We start from the raw sequence: 24,244 nt of genomic DNA on the forward strand, positions 1-24,244 counted from the left end.
ATTTCCCCCACCCACCCACTACTCTTTCCAGCCACTGGTAACCATTATTCTACTCTCTATCTCCATGAGTACAATTGTTTTAATATTTAGCTCCCACAAATGAGTTATAATATAAGAAACTTGTCTTTCTGTGTCAGCTTATTTTAGTTAACAAAATGTCTTCCAGTTCCATTCATGTTGTGACAGGATCTCATTCTTTTTTATGGCTGACTGGTGACTAGTACTCCGTTGTGTTCATGCACAACATTTTCTTTATCCATTCTCTGTTGATGAACACAGTAGGTTGCTTCCAGATCTTTGCTATTGTGAATAGTGCTACAATGAACATGGGAGTGCAGATACCTCTTTGATATACAAATTTCCTTTCTTTTGTTTATATACCTAGCACTGAGATTGCTACATCCATATGGTAGTTCCATAACAGTTTTAATCTTTTAAGAAACCTCCACACTGTTCTCTATAGTGGTTGTACAAATGGTTCCCTCTGCTTTGTGGTATTACTCAAGAAGTCTTTGCTCAGACCAATGTCCTAGAGATTTTCCCCTATATATTCTTGTAGAATTTCATAGTTTGAGGTCTTAGATTTGTCTTTAATTCATTTTTATTTTATTTTTGTATATGGTGAGCGATACAGGTCTAATTTTATTCTTCTGCATATGGATATTCAGTTTTCCCAGCATTATTAATTAAAGAGATTATTTTTGCTCCAGTGTATGTTTTTCACACATTTGTTGAAAATGAGCTCACTGTAGATGTATGGATTTATTTCTGGGTTCTGTATTCTGTTCCATTGGTCTATGTGTCTGTTTTTTTTGCCAGTACCATGCTGTTTTGGGTACTATAGCTCTGTAGTATCATTTGAAATTAGCTGATGTGATTCCTCCAGTTTTATTCTTTTTCTTAGGATGGCTTTGACTATTCTGGGTCTTTTGTGGTTCCAGATAAATTTTAGAATTGCTTTTTCTACTTCTGTAAAGAATATCATCAGTATGTTGATAGGCATTGCACTGTATCTATAGATTGCTTTGGCTAGACATTTTAAGAATGTTGATTCTTTCAACTCATGAACATAAAATACGTTTTTATTTTTGAGTGTGTCCTCTTCAATTTCTTGCATCAATGTTTTGTAGTTTTCATTGTGGAGATCTTTCACTTTTTTGGTTAAGTTTATTTCTAGGATTTTATTTTATTTGTAGCTATTGTAAATGATATTACTTCCTTGATTTCTTTTTCAGATTGTTCACTGTTGGCATATAGAAATAATACAAATTTTTTTACGTTGATTTTTATCCTGCAAGTTTACTGAATTTGTTTATCAGTTCTTACAGTTTTTTGGTGGAGTCTTTAGGTTTTTCCAAATATAAGATCATATCATCTGCAGACAAGGATAATTTGACTTCTTCCTTTCCAATTTGGATGAATTTTATTTCTTTCTCTTATCTGATTGCTTTAGCTAGGACTTCCAGTACTATGTTGAATAATCATGGTGAACGTAGGCATCCTTGTCTTGTTTCATATCTTAGAGGAAAGGTTTCCCTCTAATGCTCTTGTTTTTGTCTTGCCTCCTAACTTTGAAATTGCCTAAGCACCCATCCTCAGAAAGAATATTTATCTTGTATTTCCTTCAGTTACAATTCGTTATTATTGTACTGGAGTCCAGATGGTATGGTGGCAATATGTGGGAGAGGGAGAAGATTCCATTATATTATGATTACATCTCAGCCTTTTGATGAGTCTGGGTCTCTGCATTGTGACCTTCACAGTGTTTGCCCAGGGGTATATCCTCCTCCACCACTGCCATCTACTCCATTCTCCATCTGTAGTGTTCCTGATGTAGTTCCTTGGAGTCCTGTTGTCTATTTTTTCCCCTTAGTTGAGACAGAAGTATTAGAAGGGCCAGAGTGGGAGCAATGTCCTTTTCTTAATTGACATAATACTCTGGCAAAGCCTTTACCCGTGGAGAGCAGGCCTTCGTGGTGGAGAAGGCTCTGGGCACACTGAACAACGATTATTCTATTTCTGCCCCTCTGCCTGCCAGAGCCATGGGAGGATCATTCTGAGTTCTTCATGGTGAGAATCTGCTGGAATTCCTGGAGGTAAAACCCTGGAATTAAAGTGTGGGAGTCCTCCTAAGAGAGTGGCCCCTTGGTCTTTCTCCCTCTCATGCTAGTATACACTTTGCCTCCAGCAGCTTATCAAAATTACCATGTAAATATTCTTACCAGTTTATGGCTTCAGTGACTTCTGCTTCAGATGAGCAGATCTTAGCTACAGCTCTCTGAATGCATCTGTCTCTATAGTTTTCAGGGTGGCAGTTTGTCCTGCAACCTTAGTTCTTTCATGAACACCCCAAAACTGACTAATTTTCAGTATTGTCTAGTTTTATCTTGTTGTAAGGATGGGAGCAACAACTTTCAACCTCTTTACATGTTGGAGCTGCAACCAAAAATGCAAATTATTAAGTTTCAATGACTATGATCTCATTTGGCATTTTGGAAGAAAATAAATTGTTACTTTCTATGATTAGATTGCAACTTTAATATATTACAATAAATGAATCAGGGAATAATATTAGTTGGCCTCTAGAAATCTTTTCTTATTTTATTATTCTGAGCCCATATTAGTTTTAAAATGGCATTGATAAAATCTTTTGTCATTTAACTTTAAAAATTATCCACATTTTAGATAAGTCACTTTTTACTCTTGTTTTTGCTCTAGGGCTTATAATTACAATTTGTCTTCTAAGCATATGGTGTTATTTCAGTGATACAGAGACATCAAAATAATTTTATTTACTACTTTTAATGGAATAGAACTTTAAATAATGTTGCCATATAAAATATTTTCAATTATTACTTTCATTCTTCATTAAGTCTCTTATTAAGGTTTATAACATGAATATATTTAATCAATTATGAAATTGATTAAGCCTGATTTGCTCTATTGTATGATGTAGAATAATATATATTCCTGTATATATAATTCTTATACATACAGAAATATAAATGGATTAATTTGGGCAAGTTATTCAAACTCTCTCTGCCTCAATTTCTTCCTCTGGAAAAGAGGAATTGTAACCATAAATCTACCTCACTGAGTTGTTGTGAGAACTAAAATGACTAGCTGTAAGTGAAGTCCCTAAATAAGAGCCCGGCATATAGTATGCACTAAGTAAATGTTAACGCTTGTTATTATCTTTGGTAGTTTCAATTACCATTACTTGCTATTTTAGACTAATACATAGACAAAACCGGAAGGTGCTGGAAAAACTCTCTAGGTCAGGAATTGTAAGTAACCTGAAGGCTAAGTTTGACTTTCAGAGGTTTGTTTATAACCATGTTTTAAAATTATTTTTAATTTGAATGCCTATTGAGGAGGAGTGAAAATCCAGTTCCTCATAGTTCCCACTATTCCCTGTTGAATTACATAACTATATGGCTTCCCACATTTGCTTCCCACATTTGTTTTTCAGCTCCTGAAAAACCTTTGAATTTGATTCCCCTGATTTAATCCACCCCTTTTATTTAACGGAGAGGCAAATGAGTTCCAGAGGGATAATATAAAAGCTCCAGAGCTGTGACCAAACTAGAAATAAGATCTGGGACTTCTGATTCCCAGACCAATATTATCCCTATAACACCATGGTGTGGGCCTTAGTTGGCATTGTGTAGATCAAGCTTCTCTTTAATGGTAATAAACTGAAGGGCCTAACATTGATCAGTCATCTTATGATACATATCAATGAGTGTGTAAATTATAGAAGACAAAATTATCCCCACTATTGAAAATCAAAACAAAAAACAGAGTTAAGGTATGTGGCAATATCCATTTTCCCTCTTTTAAAAAAATAATATAGAAAGGTCAATTTAAGAAACTATCAAGGAATTTTTTCCTTATTAATTTGATATATATGCAAAACTAACACAGCAACTTGAGCACATAATTTCAAAACCTGTTTATGAGAGTTTCAATTCACAGCTTGTTCTTGTCCTGTTTTTAAAAGAGAGAGTAAAGCTAAAATTATCTGTGTGGGACTAGAGCGTCGTAATTGGAAACTATTCTGATAGTAGGCATGGTAACAACAATGAAATTATTTCTACAAAATGCAAGAGGAAGAAATGTGATATAATTAATTTTGAATACTCCAGATATGGTAAACTGGATGCATTGTGAAACATATATACTGAGAAAAGGTGGGGGAGTTGAGGTTTATTTAAAAATCAAATGAGTATTTTTAAAGATAAATTGTATTTTTAAATAAGATTTCACTCTATCTTCCCTCACAAAATCAAGGAAATAAGACACGGTAGTTACCTGAACCTGACTCACTGTTAGCTCAGTGGGAGGTTTTAATTAGGAGCTCTTTCAGTGAAAATGAGAAAAAGAAAGTGACAGTCTCATCCCTTGACAGTCATAAGAATAGGCAAACTTTCTGTAGAATGTTTGGTTACTCTCTATGGGGCACAAATAGAATATGCCGTCTAAAAATTCAGTCTTATGGTGAGAACACTGCAAGCCTTCAGGTTCCTGTGATTTGCAATCTGCAGTGTGCCTAATAATCATGAGGGCTTCTTACTGCAGCAACAGGGTTACTACAACAAAATTAATGGGAACAGGGTCTGGGACCTGCATCACAGGAGAGCTGATGCTGGTGATCTGTTGACCACATTTTGTAAAAGCATCTTGTGTCTTGCAGGAATTTCAGAATATTTAATTTTCCTTGCTCTTTCTATTTCCTTATACTAAGTTTTATTTCAGGAGCGGAAAGTAATAAAAATAGATAACTATAATAATAACTCAAAAGACCTTGAAAACCTGAACCTTGCCTTCATGGTGCTCAGAATTTACTTTGTAGATGTGATGCCATTAATAAATGACATAGGAAAGCATGGACTGAAGAGTAAGGAGAGAAGGGAGAATGTTTTAGAGCAGGAGGAAGCCACAAAGCCTTTAATGGAAGGGCTGGATATGGCAAGTTAATAAATGCATCACATTATCAGATTGGGATATAGAGGTACCAGAGTTAAATCCTGGTTTTCCACATCATAGCTATGTGAACTAGGACAAATTGTTTTATATCTCTGAGTCTCAGCTTCCACCTTTCTAAAAAATAACACATACAGGTAAATTTTCAATAACATGGGAAATCAGCACATTGCCTGATGCATAGTTAATTGTTCAATAAATAGTTATTTTTTAATCCTTGAAAGAAAAGTTGTGTATATAAATTAGAGGGAAATATACTGAAAGTGAAGCCTTGAAGTTAAGTTCTCTGTGCCCACCCAGCTAGTTTAGTGGTCCTGGGAAAGGAACTCTGATGTCTTGACTTCCAGTTCAGTGTTCATTCCCAAACTTACACAATTTTACGGATCACTAGAAGTACTTGCTAATGAATAAGATCCCTGGGCCCAGTTCTAGAGCTTCTGAATCAGAATCACCATGGCAGAGTCCTGGACACTTAATTTTAATAAGCACCTCGTGTGGGTCTTAGGTTAAGGTACCAGGCAGGGAGCATCTAGAGCATGGAAAACAACTAAACCAAAGCTATATAAATGAGAACAACAACAACAATGACAGATTTATGGAGAAGAGCATGAGCATCACTAAAGTAGAGGTACATATTTATGACTTATTCATTCAAGAAATATTTTTTCGTCACCTGCTATGTGCTAGATATTGCCCTAGGTCAGTGGCTCTCAAGTGGGTTAAATTTGCCTTTTAGAAGACATTTATCAATATATAGAGACATTTTTGGTTTTTACATCTTGGGGGTTGCTACTGCTATCTAATGGGTAGATGCCATGTATACTTCTAAACACTCTATGATGTATAGGACAGCACCCCTTCCCTCCAGAAATTAAAAATGTGGTCCAAAATATCAATGGTGCTAAGGTTGAGAAACTGTATTCTAGGTATCAGTAACAAAGAAGACAATTAAGATTTGTATCCTAACAAAATATGTATTTTTATAATTGTAACATGTTTGGCAATAGGAAGGCACTAACAGGAACAGAGCAATAGAGATAGGAGAGAACATTTGTAAGGTTACCACCCCAATATAAATTGGCCTATGATTGAGTCTGATGAATAGAGAAGACTGGATGGAAGGTGACTACAGGGTCTGGTAGAAGATGGACCAACCAAAGGGAAGATTGGAGAAAACATGGAATTGGGGATAAGTTTGCTTTTAGACTTGTTGAGTTTGAGATTGTGTCAGGATTTTAAACGTGCTATGTCTGTTAGACTATAGCACAAGCGAGAAAAAAAGAAAAGAAATATTAATCTTGGATCCAGGAGCAGCAAGGTGATAGTTTTATGCAATCAAATAGATGAATCTTCATGGGAGGAAATTCATAGAAAAGATATCAGAGGTTCAGAGACTATGCCTTGGGGAATGCCAGTAATTAGTAACAGCCAGTTATGCATTTTTATACAAGGTATAGTCTTGCCATTCATTTTCTTTGATCCTCATAAGGGCTGGGTGGCATGGATATGTAGGTAGGTTTTTATCTATTTTATGAATACCAGAATCAGTTATAAATCATCTTGCTACAGAGTACCAGAGATAAGATTCAAAGCTTAAGTTTCCTACCTCTAAATTCAGAATTCTTAATACCATGTGTACCAGAAGTCAAGAAGAAGGAGCTCAGCCAGGCATTCTTAAGGTCTGCATTAATTCTGTTCAAGTCCAGGTGCTATATGAGATAAATTTATGCCCAAAGCATGTGAAAAATACTACCTCCTTTATTTCAAAAAAGGCTGTTTTGGGAAAGGTTTTTATTTTTGGAGGACAAAAGACATAATCAATCTAGCTCACTAAATCTGCTGGAATCTTGGTTTTATCAGTCAGTATCTTGGTTGGAGTCATGGTCTGAATGTTTGTATACTCTCAAAATTCATATATTGAAAAGTGTCTCCCAAGGTCATGGTAAAGGTGGTGAATCCTTTAGGAGCTGATTAGGTCACCTCCACTCTTCCCTTATGAATGAGATTAGCGCTGTTATAAAAGAGGCCAAGGGGAGCTTGTTTGCCTCTTCAAACATGTGAAGACATGCCGAGAAGATGCCATCTATAAGGAATAGGCCCTCAGCAGACACAGAATCTACTAATGTCTTGCTTTTGGGCTTCCCAGCCTTCAGAACTGTGAGAAATAAATTTCTGTTGTTTATAAGTCACTCAGTTTAGGATATTTTGTTATAGCCACCCAAGCTGACTCAGACAGTTGCTCATGACAGAAATGTAAAAAAAACTCATAAAAAGAAAGAAGGAGAAATTTATTTATGGACTCATGTAAATAAATCATGGATATGGCAAGAAAGGAGATGGACAGTGAAAGTGGAAACACTGCCAAGACCCCTTTTCTTTTTTCCTTTCTGCTTCTTCTTTCCTTCTTTTCTTCCTTACCTTTGGGAGTGGTAACACCATGTCTAGCATCTTCTATACTTATATTCTCACAGCTTTGAAAATAGAGAGAAAGATGCTTTCTCCCTCCCAGTTCTGGCTGAAGAAGTGGCTGTGGCATAGAGGTTTGGATTGTAAATTGAGCTCTACAGAGGGTGGTTATTTTCTTGCAGACTTTTTAGGTACCTTTACAGTAAGTGCTACCATGTGGAGGGTAGACGATGTGAAGGGCACAGGCTTGTCTTTCTTCAGCCCTGGTTAACATCTGCACAAGCATTTAACCAGTAGTAAAGGATAACGATGCTCTCTGTTTTATTTTAGAGGTGGTTAGCTCATTTTATTCCTCCTTCCTCTTCTCACAAATACATGTTTTTGAGCATCACTTTACTGTCTTACTCTCCAGTGTTTTAAAATAATTAACTTAAACTACCACATTATTTCCTTGTATTTGTAAACAAGTTTTTCAGCCTTTTCCTTCTCTATATGTTGTTAAAATGATAAGATAAGGGCAAGTAAAAGAGTCCTTCTGGTGATTTGTTTGAATATATCATGTTGCTCAGGGTAAGCAGTTGGCTGCTGTGCAACACTCAGCCTGCAGCTTTTGGCCTGGCAATGTAGTTTCAATTTAATCAGAGGCAAGAGCTATAAAATTATACTGTTCAGAATGATATATACCCAATGGAATAGCCATGCCACAGCAACAACCTGAATTTCCACCTCAAGTATTTGGCTAGGAGCAAATTAGTCATCATCGTTATGTTAAAAATTGTTAATGAGACAGGAAAAAGGTCACTGCAAATGCTTCCTTAAGTGACAACTACTTGATATTATACTAGTGAGATTTTGTTGGCTTGCTTATTTTGAATTAAAACACTATTGGTATTTTTCTTTTTTAAAAAATTTCTCTTATGTCACATTGTGTTATTATCCTAGTGTGAAAAGTGTATTCACTTTAGAATCAGACTGCCTTACATTCAAATTTTGGTTTGTTCTTATTCAACAAATATGTGCTTACTGTCTGTCTTAGCTTATTCAGGCTGCTATAACAAAATACCCTTGACTGGGCAATTTATAAACAACAAAATTTATTTTTCACAGTTCTGGAGCCCAGAAAGTTGAAGATCACAGTGCCAGCAGATTGCGTCCCTGATGAGGGCTTTTTCCTCATAGGTGGGAACTTTTTGCTGTATCCTTACATGGTGAAAGGAAAAACCCAGTTCCCTCTGGCCTGTTTTATAAAGGCACTAATCCCATTCATGAGTATTCTGCTTCATGACCTAATCACCTCTCAAAAGCCCCATCTCTTAATACTATTGCATTGAGGATTAAATTTCAACATATGAATTTTTAGGGGACACAGTCATTTAGACCAAAGCAGTGTCTATGGTCATGTTTCAGATATTCTATTAAGTCTAGAGGATGCAAAATTACATAACATACACTTTTTGATCTCAGGAAGTACATAATGGTGCGGAGTTAGTGCTGGCGGTGCAGAAGATGGGCAGCACACATCCCACTGAATGGAGAGTTTTGAAGGGCTCCCTAAAGGTAGTGCTGCTTGACCTGGTTTTTGTAGGTTTCACGAATTCAAGCTATAGGAAGTATTTGCAAGTAGGGATATTATGTAGATAGCTGGACTTCAAGTCTGGATTGTAGGAAAGGAGTCTGAGCTGCGGATGTACATTTGGGGGCTTCAACAGCCTTCAGTTAGTTGTTGAAATTTTGGATGAGGTCATCAGAGAGAATGAGGTGGTCAGTGGACAAAGCTGAGAGCCTCTGGGAACCAGAAGGCTCAGGGGAAAGAGTGACCCTAGCTGAACACAGAGGAGTGACCAGACATGTCAGGGAAAACTTAGGGACGAGGGATGTTGTATTTGCCAATGGGAAAAGAGTCCCATGATTTTGTGACCTTAAGCAAGTTAGCAATCTCCCTGTAACTCATTTTCCTTGTCAGTGAAGAAGAAATAATAATATTTATTGCATAGTATGTTGTGAAGTTTATGGCAATACATTCAATTGACATAATGCTTGGAATATAGACTTCATTCAATGATTGTTTTTTCCAATGTAGATTGGGTTGCTGATAAAATTGTACATGATAAAATCTGCCACTTAATGAGACTTATTATTTTGTTCAATAATTTAGTTAGATTCCCTTTCCTAATGGCTAAATCTCCAAAATCTAATAATTAGCTCCACTGAGGAGCTGTGGTGACAAACCAAGCAGAGTCTGCTTTCCTTTCCAGAAACAATTCCCAACATTTCCAGAAATAATTTTGTTTTCTTCCTTCTGATAATGATATAACAATCAATCTTGTTTTCAAAAGCTGCATTTATTTTTAGTTTGTATATACAATCAATAATAAATGTTCAACTTCCTTTACAAAACTACATCAGTCACTACATGGTATAGTACATGTAGTGAAAAAAGATGACTTTTATGGTTTTAACTATTACTGCACACGTCTACTTGTGTATGTTTCATGTGCCTTACAATTTAGGTGCTTTAATTAAAGCAACCTAGTTTGGGGAACTTGCAGAAGAGATGGGAAGGCAACATTTTTTTGCTTTTGAAATCTTGTCGTTATTTGTTTTCTTTGAAGCTGAGCTGAAAAATTATTTAGATTCCTTTGCGGAGCACATAGACAAATTCAACCTCTGGCTTTACGCAAAAATTTAAAACATTTTCATTTGTGTCTTCCTTTTCATGTAATGCAAAGTACCTCACTTGGTCATGCTTTGTGTTTGCTTTTCACAGCAATTTCTAGGGTTTTTTTTTTTTTAATACCTGAAGGGAAAGCATATTGCAAGATAAGAGATAGAAACCAGTAGAAAAGATAGACAAAGAACAGGCTAATCATTTCCCCCTGTTTAATGCACTTGTTTCTTTTTTATGCCCTTTCCTTTTCTTCAGTAGCATCCTGGAGAAAAGTCCTACGCACAAGTGATTGTATCAAGGGTCTTGGAAGAACAATGTGTTTCATGGTTACCTTATTAGAATTACCATCAGATTGTGTTTCTAGAGCAAGTTGATAAGCATGAGGAAGATGTAGTCCAATAAGCCCTTTAGTCTTACGCCTATAACTTGGTATTTAAAATCCATCTGTCTGATAGGCTGCTGAATAGTGCTCCCCGCCCCCACCCACACGCTGCCAAAAGGTGTCCCTCTCCTAATCCCTGGAACCCGTGAATATGTTAATTTACAGTTAAAGAGACTTTGTAGATGTGATGAAGTTAGGGATCTTGAGATGGGGATATTATTCTGGATTACTGGATGGACCCAGTGTAATAACAAGGGTCCTTATAAAAAGGAGTCATGAAGGTCAGAATCAGAGATGGAGGAAGGGACCATGATCCACAGAATGGGGGACCCTTTAGAAGCTGGCAAAGGCAAGACAAGGAATTCTGCCTTCAAAAGGAGTATGAGTCTACTGACACCTTGATTTCTGTCCATTGAATCCCATATAAGACTTCTAAACCCTGAAATTGTTAAGATAAATTTTTTGTTTTTTTAAACTACTATCTTTGTACTAATTTTGTACTATCTTTGTACTATCTTTGTAGTAATTTGGTATAGCGGCAATAGGAAACCAATACACTATTTAAACCAATACACTGTTTTAAATCTCTATGTATTTAAGAAACTCTGGGCCAGGGGCGGTGGCTCACGCCTGTAATCCCAGCACTTTGGGAGGCCAAGTTGGGCAGATCACGAAGTCAGGAGATCGAGACCCTCCTGACCAATATGTTGAAACCCCCCTCCACTAAAAATACAAAAAAAAAAAAAAAAATCCTGGGTGTGGTGGCCCGTGCCTGTATTCCCAGCTACTTGGGAGGCTGAGTCAGGAGAATCGCTTGAACCTGGGAGGTGGAGAGCTGAGATCATGCCACTGCACTCCAGCCTGGCCATAGACCAAGACTCCATCTCAAAAAAAAAACAACTTTAAAATTCATAAATCCTGTGTTAGTCCCTCTAATTTCTTATTGTTTATCACGTGAGTTGGGATATAGAGAGAGTCAGAACACGGCTAATAAGGTCATATAAATAGTTGAGTTCTATAATTTACTTGAATCAAATACTAGCTCTATCATTTGCTAGTTGCCTGACGTTAGTCCTGTCACATACTTCTCTGTGCCTCAGGTTTTTCATTTGTAAAGCTAAGATAATAACAGTACCTACCTTACTTACAGAGTTAAAGGACTCTCTACTTATAAAAAATATTAGCTTCCTGCACCAACCAAGCTTCCATAAATGGCCTCTAGATGTTACTTCCCTGGAGTTCAGTGTATTTAGGTGACACTGGGACCATGATTATTAGTACAGTCAGAGAGACGTTCAGAGTGAAGCCTGGAAGCCTGAAGAGGAAATGGGAATAGGGGGTTTCCCTGAGGCTGTGTCCAATTTTCTCAAATTCTGAATTTTCACTGGCTTTCTTGCCCTCAGTTCTCAGTCTATTCTGGGAATTCTACAGGGACTGAAATAACTTCTCTTCATCACACTGACATTTATGAAAGAATCAGGCTGAGATGAAGTACAGGTATTTCAACCCCTAAAGTAGATTCTTACAGCATCCAAATGCACTGAAAGGGATTGGCTGCATTTAGCTGATTATTCAGGCATTTTTCTTGATGTAGAAAATTGAGAAACACTTTAATCTTATATACTATTGTAGATATAATATATAAAATACAGTAGAAGAGAAAGGGCACCTGTCCCTTTAAGAAAGAGCACTGGGGTTCTTGTAACAAAGATGAAGGGTGTTACGAAAATGGTTAGTGCAGGGCTCTCTAGCCACTTAATACTCTAATGCCATTGTTCAATATTGTAGTCCCTTTTCTTCTAGTTTGCAACTTGAACATTTTAAGAAATAAGAGGAAAAACATTTTAGAAATTTCTCCATTTGCAAGATATCCCTGACTTACTTACTTGCTGCCTGGCTTTTAACTGTTGTAAGCTCATAATTTTGAGATTAGAGGCTCCTGAATATGGTGATTTTGGTGGTCATCCTCGTATCAGTTTTATCTATAGAGATTAGCAAAATGTAAAATGCCAATACATAGTATTTTTGACAATATGTATAGAAACCAAGATATTCATATTAGAGGGTAGACATTTTTATTTAGTGGGAATGTGGTTACCGGGAGATATTTCTGAATTAGATTCTAATCCCTCTTTCTTCCAGCTATGACACTTTGGGTAATAGTGATAGATGGCATGTTTGTGAAGATTTATAATTAGCAATGTGTCTTCATGTGGATTTTACATATAATCCTACAACTCTCTTGTGGGCGAGACTGTAGCTATTCCCATGTTACAGAACAGAAAACCTAGTCCTGGAAAAGTAAACGGACCTCCTCAAATTCATACCGCTACTATATTAGTCAGCATTCTCCAGAGAAACAGAACAAATATAGTATCTATATTTGTATAATATCTATGTCTATATGTCTATGTCTATATTTATGTCTATGTTTCTCTCTCTCTGTCTGTCTATGTATCCAGATATCTATATCTAGGAAGAGATTTATTACATGGTATGGGCTCATGGGATTATGGAGGCTTAGAAGCCCCACAACCTGTAGTCTTCAAGCTGAAGATTCAAGAAATCCAATGATGTAGTTTGAAGACCTGACATCCAGAGAACTGATGGTGTAGACTTAAGTTGAGTCTGAAGGCATAAGATTCAGAAGCACCAAGGTCAGGAGAAGACTGATGTCTTAGCTCAAGCAGCCAGGTAGAGAGAAGGCAAATCCAACCTTCCTCTGCCTTTTTGTTCTATTCACTCCCTCAACAGATGGTACATTGGCCACCTACATCAGGGAGGGCCATCTGCTTCTAAATGCTCATTACAATGCAAATGCTCATCTCTTCCAGAAACACCCTCACAGACATACCCAGAGATAATGTGTAATCAGATATCTGAGAATCCCCTAGCCAAGTCAAGTTGACACATAACATTAACCATCACAGCTACTAACTGTCAAAGCAAGGGCTTGAGATTGGTTTTCTTTACACAGCAACATTTTTGTTCCTAAAGAAAAGTTTGATTCAAATAATTAAACTGAGTGAGTCTCAGTTTCCTCTGATATACGTTGCTAAAGAGGTGGATCCCAGTCATCGTAATGCTGCATTGAACATATGTGTGCATGTATCTTTATGATAGAATGATTTGTATTCCTTTTGGTATATACTCCGTAATGGGATTTCTGGGTCAAATGGTACTTCTGCTTCTAGATCTTTGAGGAGTCACCACAATTCTTCCACAGTGGTTGAACTGATTTACATTCCCACCAACAGTGCAAAAGCATTCTCTTTTCTCCACATCCTGACTAGCATCTGTTGTTTCTTGACTTTTTAATAATCTCCATCCTGACTGGCATGAGATGATATCTCATAGTGGTTTTGATTTGCATTTGCCTAATAATCAGCGATTTTCTTTTGGTGTGGAAGATTTATTGGGTTCATTGACTTTGCAGTTAACGTCTAGGCTCATTCAGTAATTGATTTGGACAAATGGATAACTCCTGAGGAAATAACTGAAATTCACTTATTTGATCTGAGAGCACTGAGAAAATAGAAAACACTCTGAAGAAATCTTTGCATGTAAAGATTATGCTTATGCATTTCTGTTATGCCACAAAGTGGGCAATTGAACTTGGAGAGATTTTTATGACATCTGCTGTATGCTTATATATACTTGACTATTGTTTTTCATGATCAGAATTGATAGCATATCCCAAACAAATGTGAAGGGCAGAGTTGCCTCATTTTGAGAAAAGGGAGCAGGGCTTTATTACCCCAGTATCAGTTAGTTGTTGCTTATAAACTTTATGTTCCCACCACTTTTCTAGCTGAGTAGACTCCACTGAGTGAGACCAATTCTCCCAAGAGGAAGGCAGCTGAGAGCCGTTAGCAAGCAATGGGGGGAGCCCGTTAGCAAGCCGTGAGCAAGCAACTCACACCAACTGGGGGATTGAGGCACTGACCTGGTGAAGGGGCCTACATGAAGCACCAACAAAGCTGACTGTGCTATCCTGAACCCCTTTCCATTCACTTGACCACCGCCTACCTCACCAACATTACCTTAGTCCAAACCACCTTCTCCCACCTTGACTACTGTGAACTCTCTTGTCAGTAGTTGTACTTCTTCTTCCCACAAGAAATAAGAAATAAAAGAATTAAGGTTGCTTTCTGAGATACACCCTATAAGATCAAGACAAGATAAATTAGAAAATTAGATTGGAAAGTCATACTCATAGGAGAAGAATGTCTCCCCTCAGCCAACCTAGACTGATGAGGTTGAGTGGAACAGCACACCCAAAGAAAGAACATTCCAAAAGAGCAGTTGATCAGCTAAGGAAGCTACGCAAAGGGGAATCACAGAGGGAAGCATTGAGAGAAACCCCAGAAGTCTCAGCCACTGAATACTAATAATTCATATCCCTTTGACAAGTCAAAAATTCAGACCTAATTTGACCTCCTGCTATTCAAGCCATTGAATCAAATCCCTTACTCCTTTGTCCTGATTCTATGCCCACTAAGAATATGGAAAGCGTAGAGAATTTGAGTGTTCCTACGTCAATGACATGTTCTTTTCATTGTAAATAATAAATAGGCATTCTTGTCTTACACGTCAGTATCTTGATCCAAAAAGCCAGCCAATGGTGAATTTCCCGGGTTGCATGTCTGAGAGCCAAGACTCTGGATTGTAGCAAACTTACCAGGTTGCATGGAAATTATATTTTCCCCCACCAAAAACAATGGCCACAGCAAGATCTCTGGTTCCACATGGTCTTCCAGAACTTTGCCATTCCTCTATCAAGAAGTGGGAGTCTATTTCCTCTCCCCTTGAATCTGTGTGGGTTTTCATGACTGCTTTCATGAATACAGTACAGCAAAAGAGATTCCAAGTGAAGGCTAGAAAGCAATAAGTCTTCCACCTGGCCCTCGCTCTTTTAGGATTTTTACCCTTTGAACCTGGCACCATGTTACAAGGAAGTACAGGACAAGGCTATGAGTAGGTGTTCTGGAAGACAGCTTCAGCTACAATCCTAGCCACCAGCCAGCATCAACTGCCAGCCATGTGAGTGAAAGGTTCTTCAGATGATTACAGCCCCAGGCTTCTAGCTCCCCAGCTGGTGGAAAGTGTAGAACAGATGGGCTGTCCTCACCTAGCCATAGCCAAATTGCAAATTCATGAGAAAAATAAACGCTGTTGTTGATTTTTTTTAAAAAAGAGCAATTTACCTCAATAAGAGATTTTTTTTGATCATTGTGTGATTATGAGGTTAAAGTTTGCCATTTGAGCTTATTTGGTTGATGACTGTGGATTCGGACTTTTTGTTCATAGCAATAATGGTGATAGTGCTGATATGTGTCAATAACATTTTATAATAATATTAATAAAAATATACCATTTACTGAGAGTTCATGATGCATTAGTCTTCCTAATAAGAGTTTTTCTATTCATTTAATCATTTAAACTTCACAAATCCCCATGAAATACTCACTAGTGTCTATATTTAAAGATAAGAAGACTGAAAGTGGTCAAGAAACTGTCCAGGATTATCCGGTTACTAAGCGGGAAATTACCGGCCACTAAGTTCTGATTAAATGTATGGAAAAGAGGCCAGAAAATATTTATGGAGTATCTATATGCACTAGGTTATATTCTGGGTTCTTAGTTCTAATGAAAAAAACTAAGTCCTTGCTTCAGTGAGTTTATGTCTTAATGTGTGGGGATAGATAGTGAACCAGTTAGCATACACAATATAACATCCAGCAGTACTAGGAAAGAACTGGCTAAGAGGATAGAGGGGTTTCCCATAGTGCAATGAGGGAAGGCCTGTCTGAGAAGTGACATTTAACCAGAGATTAGAAGAAAGCGTAGGGATGAGTAATGGAATTTCTAGGACTGTCCCTGTGACAGCCTGTTCATGGTACATTTTACCACTATTTTAGAACAGGGTGGTCCTTTGGTCACTTGTATTTAAGAAGTTTTATATAACATCTTCCTAAGGAAAGAGTAAGGACTTAGGAGGCAGACTTAGGTTCAAATTCTGGTTCTGCTCCCTTTTCCCCTCTGACTTACTTGGGCACCTTAACTTTATTTCCACATCTTAGTTTCTGTGTCTATAAAACCTGGGCCATGATCTTTACCACTATGGTAAATGAAAAGTGCATATGTAGAGTTCCTTTTGCAGTCTCTAGAACTGCATATAAATATGCAGCAGTCATGTGATAAATAATTATTTTTTATAATTTGTGTCTTATAGAGGGACATAGAGAAGTTCCTTTTGATGTTTTGTGGTCCAATTGTGAGGAGCGGAATTTGATGTAGAAAATTACCACTCACCTTCAGAGCTGAATAGAGAGTATGGTTAGAATGGAAACAGATCTAGGAAATAAATGAAGAGAGAAGCCTGATGTGGATAAAGCCTGGTGTGGGTAAAGTTTATTTACAAATCATATTAAGTGCAAGAATAAAAATTCAAGACGTGATTTGAGAGCAAGGTGGGCAGAGATTTATTTACTCAAATTTAGTATTAAGAAGAATCTCATAATGCACAGTTAACTATAGAGGTTTACAGAATATCATGGAGAGGGAGAGAGAGCGATATATGTAAAATTTCTTGCCCTTTACTAGGCCCACAGCCCTGCTTCCAGCCGCATGTGCCTGCTATTTAAAATTGCTGTTCCTGGAGCCAGGTTGGCCCACTGCCTGATAATCAAGAAATCTGGGTCTAGTCCCAGTTTGCCTACTGACATGCTGTATTGCTTTGAGCTAATCACTTTGCCTCTTTGCCTTTATGTATAGGAAAAAATATCTATCCCTCACCCATCTCAAAGGAATCATTTTAGACTGAAAAAAAATATTCAACATGCCCCGTGTGATGTAAGTGACCGATACATGTGGGACCATAATTTAGTAAAGAGGCAAACCTCTTTAATTCACAACTATTGTCTCACCAGCAATGAATTAGGCCAATAGCAGTTTGTGGTTTAGTAACAACTTTGTCCTCAGGAGTGGGTAGCAAAACAACGTGTGGTTCAGTGTTTTGTCTTGGCTCAGTGGAAAGCACATGGACTTTGGAAGGGTGCACATCTGAGTTTCAATTTTCTAATTTTGCTGAATGTCAACTCTGTCTCCTTGTCAAGGATATAAGGATACTTACTCTTTCTGAGCCTAGGTTTCTAAATCTGTAAATACAGCAACACTATGTAAGTTATTGTGAGGAATTGATGAATGTAAAGTTACCAGCATTATGTCTGCCACTGATATTCTAATGTGTTATATTTTATTTATTTAAAAAATTGCTTAAGATCTGAATTCTTGCAGCTTTCTGGAGGCCTCTAAGTTCTCAGTGATTTGGGGACTCACTGGGGCAAGGCTAGGAGACCCATTTCAGAAGGGCTTTTTAAATCAGTGCGAGGCTAGAGCTACAAAGACATAGCTTGAAATAACCTACTGGATTTGCATCTGCCTGAGGAGCTGAGCCTGCTCCGTGCTGATCTTCTGTGGGGGATGGGTGGATAATAATTCTTGGCTTGAATTCCAGGATTAGTTTCAGTGGATGTGGAAGCTCCACAATTGTCCCAAGATGAGGGGGTGACTAAAGTACTCATTGTTGTGCTGTGGATACTGCAGAGCGATGTGCAGCCTGAGGACATAGGTTAGCTATTTGGTAACTCCTTAGTCTGATTTGCAGTAATTTCCATCCCTTTCCAACACATCTGCATGTGCTGCAGGTTGTTGTAAGGCTTCCAGGAATCCCTAAGATTCATCTTTTTAATAAACAGAAAGGAAAAAATGGCCTATCTTTATTACCATCTAGGTTGGCTCTCTCAGAGCCGGAGGCTGCAGACCCCAAAGGCTTCTCAGTGCTGTCTCAGATGCTTCCATCCTTCATACGCTATTCCCATGGTAACCCTCGGGAAGGGAGAAGAGGGACAGCCATTAGAGGCTATTTTTAGACTTCTGGCCAGATGCTTTGACAAATCTATTGAGGGAAGGAAAATGTAGCAAATGTAGAAGAGGAGGATTTTTTTTTTTTTTTGCCAAAGGCAATATCATTTAAAATTCATATAAAACTGGAAAATACCTTGAGAAATCATCCAACTTATCACTCTACCTCTAGAAAGACCTACTTCCAAATCATACAAAAATTGTACAGTAAAATCTTTTTTCAGAACATTTTACTGAATAGTGTATTTTAATTTATAACCATACTTTCTGCCCTGAATTTGCCCCATATTCAGCCTCAGTCTCCTGAGCAAGGGAACTGGCAATGAGACGAGTATAATGGCTCAAAATGTGGACTACATAACCCTGGGGGAACTGTTTGTTTAGAATATGCTACTAATGGCCCTGCCTAAGTTTGTGCAGTGTGTATCTTGTACAACTACCGCCACTGGTCCTTCTTTACTTATCATTTTGAAATGTAAACCAGATTTAGTGCAACTCCTATCCTTCCTAAAACCCTTTAGGGATTTCTCGTTGCTGTAGGGTAAAAGACCCACGATCATTAAAATACAACAGGCTATAAAATACAACATGGTATCAACCTTTCACACCTATCTAGAATCACTTAATACCATTATATTTTTCCCTTCTTGTGTATCAAGAAACAACCTTTGAAGAGTGTCAGACATGTTATCTTCCTCCCATCTTAAGATCTTTGTACTTGCATGAAATACTTTTCCTCCACCCTCTACCTAATTTCTTTGTTAACTTCTATTCTTCCAACTTAACCTCAAATATCAGAAAATATTTTCTTGATCTCTAAGACAAGAAGAGAAGGCACCCAGGCACTATGCTTTCATAATTACTTCTGCATTTCATTAATAGTACCTAGCAGCTTGTAATTCTATATTTATGTGATATTTTGGCTTTCTATTACTTTTAAATATGAACTCCATGTTGATGTGGAATTACATTGTTTGCTCACCATTATATACCTAGTGCTTAATACCATGTTTGGCAAACAAATTATTCTAATGACTGAATGAAATAGTAGCTGTTATTTTGTACTCTAATATTGCTATCTTTCTTTAGGTTTGGAAGGTTCTCTGTTATTATGTCTTTGAGTAAACTTTCTACCCCAATCCCTCTCTCTCTACCTCCACTTTAAGGCCAATAACTCTTAGATTTACCTCTTTGAGGCTATTTTGTAGATCGTATAGGTGTGCTTCATTATTTTTTATTCTTTTTCTTTTTACTCCTCTGACTATGTAGTTTCAAATAGCCTGTCTTCAAGTTCACTAATTTTTTTTCTGCTTGATCAATGACGCTGAGAGACCCTGATGCATTCTTCAATTTGTAATTGAATTGTTCAGCTTCAGACTTTCTGCTTGATTCTTTCAAATTATTTCAAGCTCTTGGTTAAATTTATCTGATAGAATTCTGAATTCCTTCTCTGTGTTATCTTGGATTTTGTTGAGCTTCCTTAAAAGAGCTACTTTGAATGGTTGGTCTGACAGGTCACTCTGTAATTTATCACTGGTAATTTATTTAGTTCATTTGATGATATGTTTTCTTGGATGCTTTTAATGCTTATAGATGTCTGTGAATATGTGAGCATTGAAGAGTTAGGTATTTATTCCAGCCTTTGCAGCATGGGCTTGTTTGTACCCATCTATCTTGAAAACGCTTTCCAAGTATTCAAAGGGAATTGAATGCTGTGATCTAAATCTTTGGTCACTGTAGCCATATGTGCATTAGAGCACATACCAATGCCAGGAATGCTGTGACTCTTGCAAACTTTGCTTCTTAACCCTTGCTATGTATCTCCTGGCTGAATTCTTTCTTTTAAGTTAAACAAGAAATGAGGACTCCTGCACTTCCTGGTAACAGAAATAAACCCAACTATACAAGGTAAACTAATTTCAAACAAAGGGACTAAGAAGATGCAATGGGAAAAGGTGTTGGGAAAACTGAATATCTACATGCAAAAGAATGAAATTGGACCCTTATCCTATACCACATACTCAAAATGGATTAAAGATCTAAGTATATGACCCCAAACTGTAAAAATCCTAGAAAACATAGGGGAAAACTCGTTGATGTTACCCCTGGCAAGAATTTTTTTAAGTTTTGGATATTTTCCCCAAAACACAGGTAATACAAGGAAAAATAAACAAGTGGGACCACACAAAACTAAAATGCTTCTGTACAGCAAGGAAGGTTTTCAACAAAATGAAAATGCAGTTAATTGATTGGAAGAAAGTATTTGTGAGCCATATGTAGATAAGGGGTTAATATCCCAAGTATTTGGGAACACAAATAACTAACTCAATAGCAAAAACAAAATAATCCAATTTAAAAAATGGACAGATGACCAGAATAGACATTTCTCTGAAGAAGACATACAAATAGCCAAGAGAGATATATAAAAGTGCTCAACATCAATAATATGAAAACCACAATGAGAAGTGCAAATCAAAACAATGAGATATTACCTTACACTTCTTAGGATGGCTGTTATTAAAAAGACAAGAAACAGCAAGTGTTATGTGTGAAGAAAAGGGAACAATCATACACTGTTGGTGGGAAGTAGATTACTGTAGCCATTATGAACATTATGAATATTCCTAAAGAAATGAAAACAGAACTATCATATAACCCAGCAATCCTCATTCTGGGTATATACTCACAGGAAATGAAATTACCAACTCTTAAAGATACCTGCACTCTCATACTTATGTTTATTGCATCATTATTTACAATTGCCAAGATATAGGTACAACCTAAGTATCCTTTAATGGATAAATTAACAAAGAAATTGTGGTATATATAAATAATGAATATGATTCAGCCTTAAAAATGAAACAGATATTGCTATTTGTGACAACATAGATGAACCTAGGGAATATTATGCTAAGTGAAATAAGCCAGGCAGAGAAAGAAAAATACTGCGTGATCTCATTTATATGTGGAATCTGAAAAACAAACAAACAAAAGCAATCTCAAATACATACGAACAGTTGAATGGTGGCTGTTAGTGGTTGGGGGTAGAAGGGAAGAGGCGAGATATAATAGGGAGATGTTCTATGTGCCACATGAGGATTATAGTTAATGATATTGTATTACATATTCAAAATTTGCTAAAAGAATAGGTTTTAGCCAGTTTTACCACAAAAATGTAACTATGTGGAATAATGTATATATCAATTTGCTTGACTGCAGTAATTATTTAACTCTGTATATCAAGATATTATATTACACACCTTAAGTATGTACAACTTAAAAATATATAATATGTTTCCAAATTCCAAGAAGCTTTTTAAAATGTAGATTCTGAGTCAGTAGATCTGGGGTGAGGCCTGTGATTCTGCATGTCCAATCTGTATCTAACTAGCTCTAGAACTTGGCCGTACATTAGAATCACATTAGAACTTAAAAAAAATTACAATTCAGAGGCCCCACCCTGGTGATTATTATTTAATTGGTATGGGCTTGGCCTAGGATTTGGGGATTTTTCAAAGGATCCCCAGTTTATTCTAACATTCAACATTCTTGAGATCCACTTATTCCAGGCAAAGCTCATCCTCAACAACAGGTAAAGGGATATCCATGTGATCTCATACATTAGATAACATCCAGCGTGGCTACCTGACAGGGGTCATCTTATTAGTATTTTGAAAATGCATATGTCTTAGAGACACAAAAAGGTGGTATACACGGTTTGTTCCATAATCAGAGAGAATCTTACATGAGTTGGTTAACATGGCAGCAAGTTGGTCCAATCTTAAATTTTTCAACTTTGACACATCTGGGAAAAGTATTTCATAACAAATAATTCAAAAGTAAATGTACCTATTTGAAGTAGTGGTCCATTTTGGTAGAACACTAATGCAGTAATAGTAGTCTTTGTATCCAGAGGAAAAATGCATAATTACACAGATAATATAATGAGAAGAAAGAGAACATCGGTGCTCTTCTGAAAGCTGCAGCATCTGCAGTGAGTTTCTGTGCCTTGCTTCCCCATACCTGTTAATATGAAGAGGAGCTATAGACCCTTGGGCACTTGGTTGCTCCTTCTAAAGATCAGTGTTTCTAAATCAAAACATAGTAATAATTTCCTTTTTGTCATCAATTACACTGATTTTTTCCACTGACTTATATTTGTTTTTTTAATCTTAAAAATTCCATGATGTGAAGTGCAATATTTTTCTCTGCTCAACTTAGAATAGTAGTGTGTCACAAGTCCTACACTTGTGTTTTTTTTCACATTTTCTCTTACTTAATCTTCTCAGCAAACTTGTTAGGTAGCTATTGTTATTATCACGTTCTCATCACTGTCGTCACAGATGAGAACACTGAGACAATAGTTCATTAGCTTCCCAAAGATACACAGGTGGCCAGTGGCAGAGCTCAGGTATATCTGATTTTCAAGCTTATCCTCTTCTTTTTAAAAATTTTAATTTTAATTTTAAGTTCTGGGGTACATGTGCAGGATGTGCAGGTTTGTTATGTAGGTGAATGTGTGACATGGTGGTTTGATGCACCGATCCACCGATCACCTAGGTATTAAGCCCAGCATGTATTAGCTATTTTTCCTAATGCTCTCACTCTCCCCACCTCACCCTCTGACAGGCCCCAGTGTGTGTTGTTCCCCTCCCTGTGTCCACATCCTCTTATTGTTCACTTCCCACTTATAAGTGAGAAGATGTGGTGTTTGGTTTTCTGTTCTCATGTTAGTTTGCTGAGGATAATGGCTTTCAGCTCCATTCATGTCCCTGCAAAGAACATGATCTCATTCATTTTCATGACTGCATAGTATTCCATGGTGCATATGTACCACATTTTCTTTATCCAGGCTATCACCCATGGGCATTTTGGTTGATTTCATGTCTTTGCTATTGTCAATAGTGCTGCTATGCTCTCTTTATCTTAGTTGTAGTAAATTTGCAGTATATGCCAAATCCAGTCTTCAGAAATATTGGTCCACATGATCTTTAAAAGCATTTACAGTTAGGTGTCACCACTTATACATCAGAAAATTTCCTATAAAAATCCAGATTTTAAGTTTCTACCTAAAATAATTATGTGTAACCACACTGAAGTCAGATGCCTGCAAGACAACAATTGCCTAATGACATTGAACCTTTGGAGTGTTACCTGTCCATGTGCATCTTGGCAGAGTGGTCTGACTTCTCTGCATACAAAGTGGTGGAGTTTAGTGTCCTACTGGCTTGCTTTAGTATTTAGCTGTCCAGCATGGTTTCCAAAGTTTCGACTCCACAGGGTTTTTGCAAATTGTGTGGTTGTGCTTTAAAAAATTACAGCTTTGTGAAGACTCATGTATCCCACGGTCTCATGGTATAGTTGTGTTCTGTTCAGTTTCCTTCAACTAAGACTGTGATAAGGAAGAAGAGAAGCTTTCTTATTGATTTCAGAACCTACCTGGTATGGCTCTTCAGCACACATTAGCAGTGCTGGGCAGGGTTTCCCGGGAAAGCAGTCACTGACATCTGAAATGTAGAAAAAGATTCTCACACAGGACAGTCTTCATCTTGTTTTTGAGTGTTGCTTGCCTCCACTCCAGTGTGTCTGATTCCTTGTTTCCTTTTTATGCCTGGTTTGACCCACCACTCACTTTGGTGTTGATTTCTGTGCACTCCCATTCTGGAACATTTAATTGTTTTATTTCTTGTGGCAGAACTTTCTCACTTCATGTGGGAGCCCTGTCACTCAACAGAGCCCTTGCACATATGTTATGCTACTTAAACCTTAGAAAAATCTCATGATAATAGGTCTTGTTATTCCCAGGAAATTGTTGCCCCAAAAACTATACAATTGGATAAATTGATAAGTAGAAGAATTTTAACTGGCTAAATGCG

General features: G+C 37.2%; 1 protein-coding gene across 1 annotated transcript in view; it reads left to right on the forward strand.

Annotated features, from left to right (window-relative positions):
* The window catches only part of GRXCR1 (glutaredoxin and cysteine rich domain containing 1), a 138,613-nt gene that overhangs the window by 46,837 nt on the left and 67,532 nt on the right, over window positions 1–24,244 (forward strand). The window lies entirely within an intron of this gene.

Source organism: Pongo pygmaeus, chromosome 3, assembly GCF_028885625.2.
Source record: "Pongo pygmaeus isolate AG05252 chromosome 3, NHGRI_mPonPyg2-v2.0_pri, whole genome shotgun sequence".
Classification (NCBI taxonomy): Eukaryota; Metazoa; Chordata; class Mammalia; order Primates; family Hominidae; genus Pongo; species Pongo pygmaeus.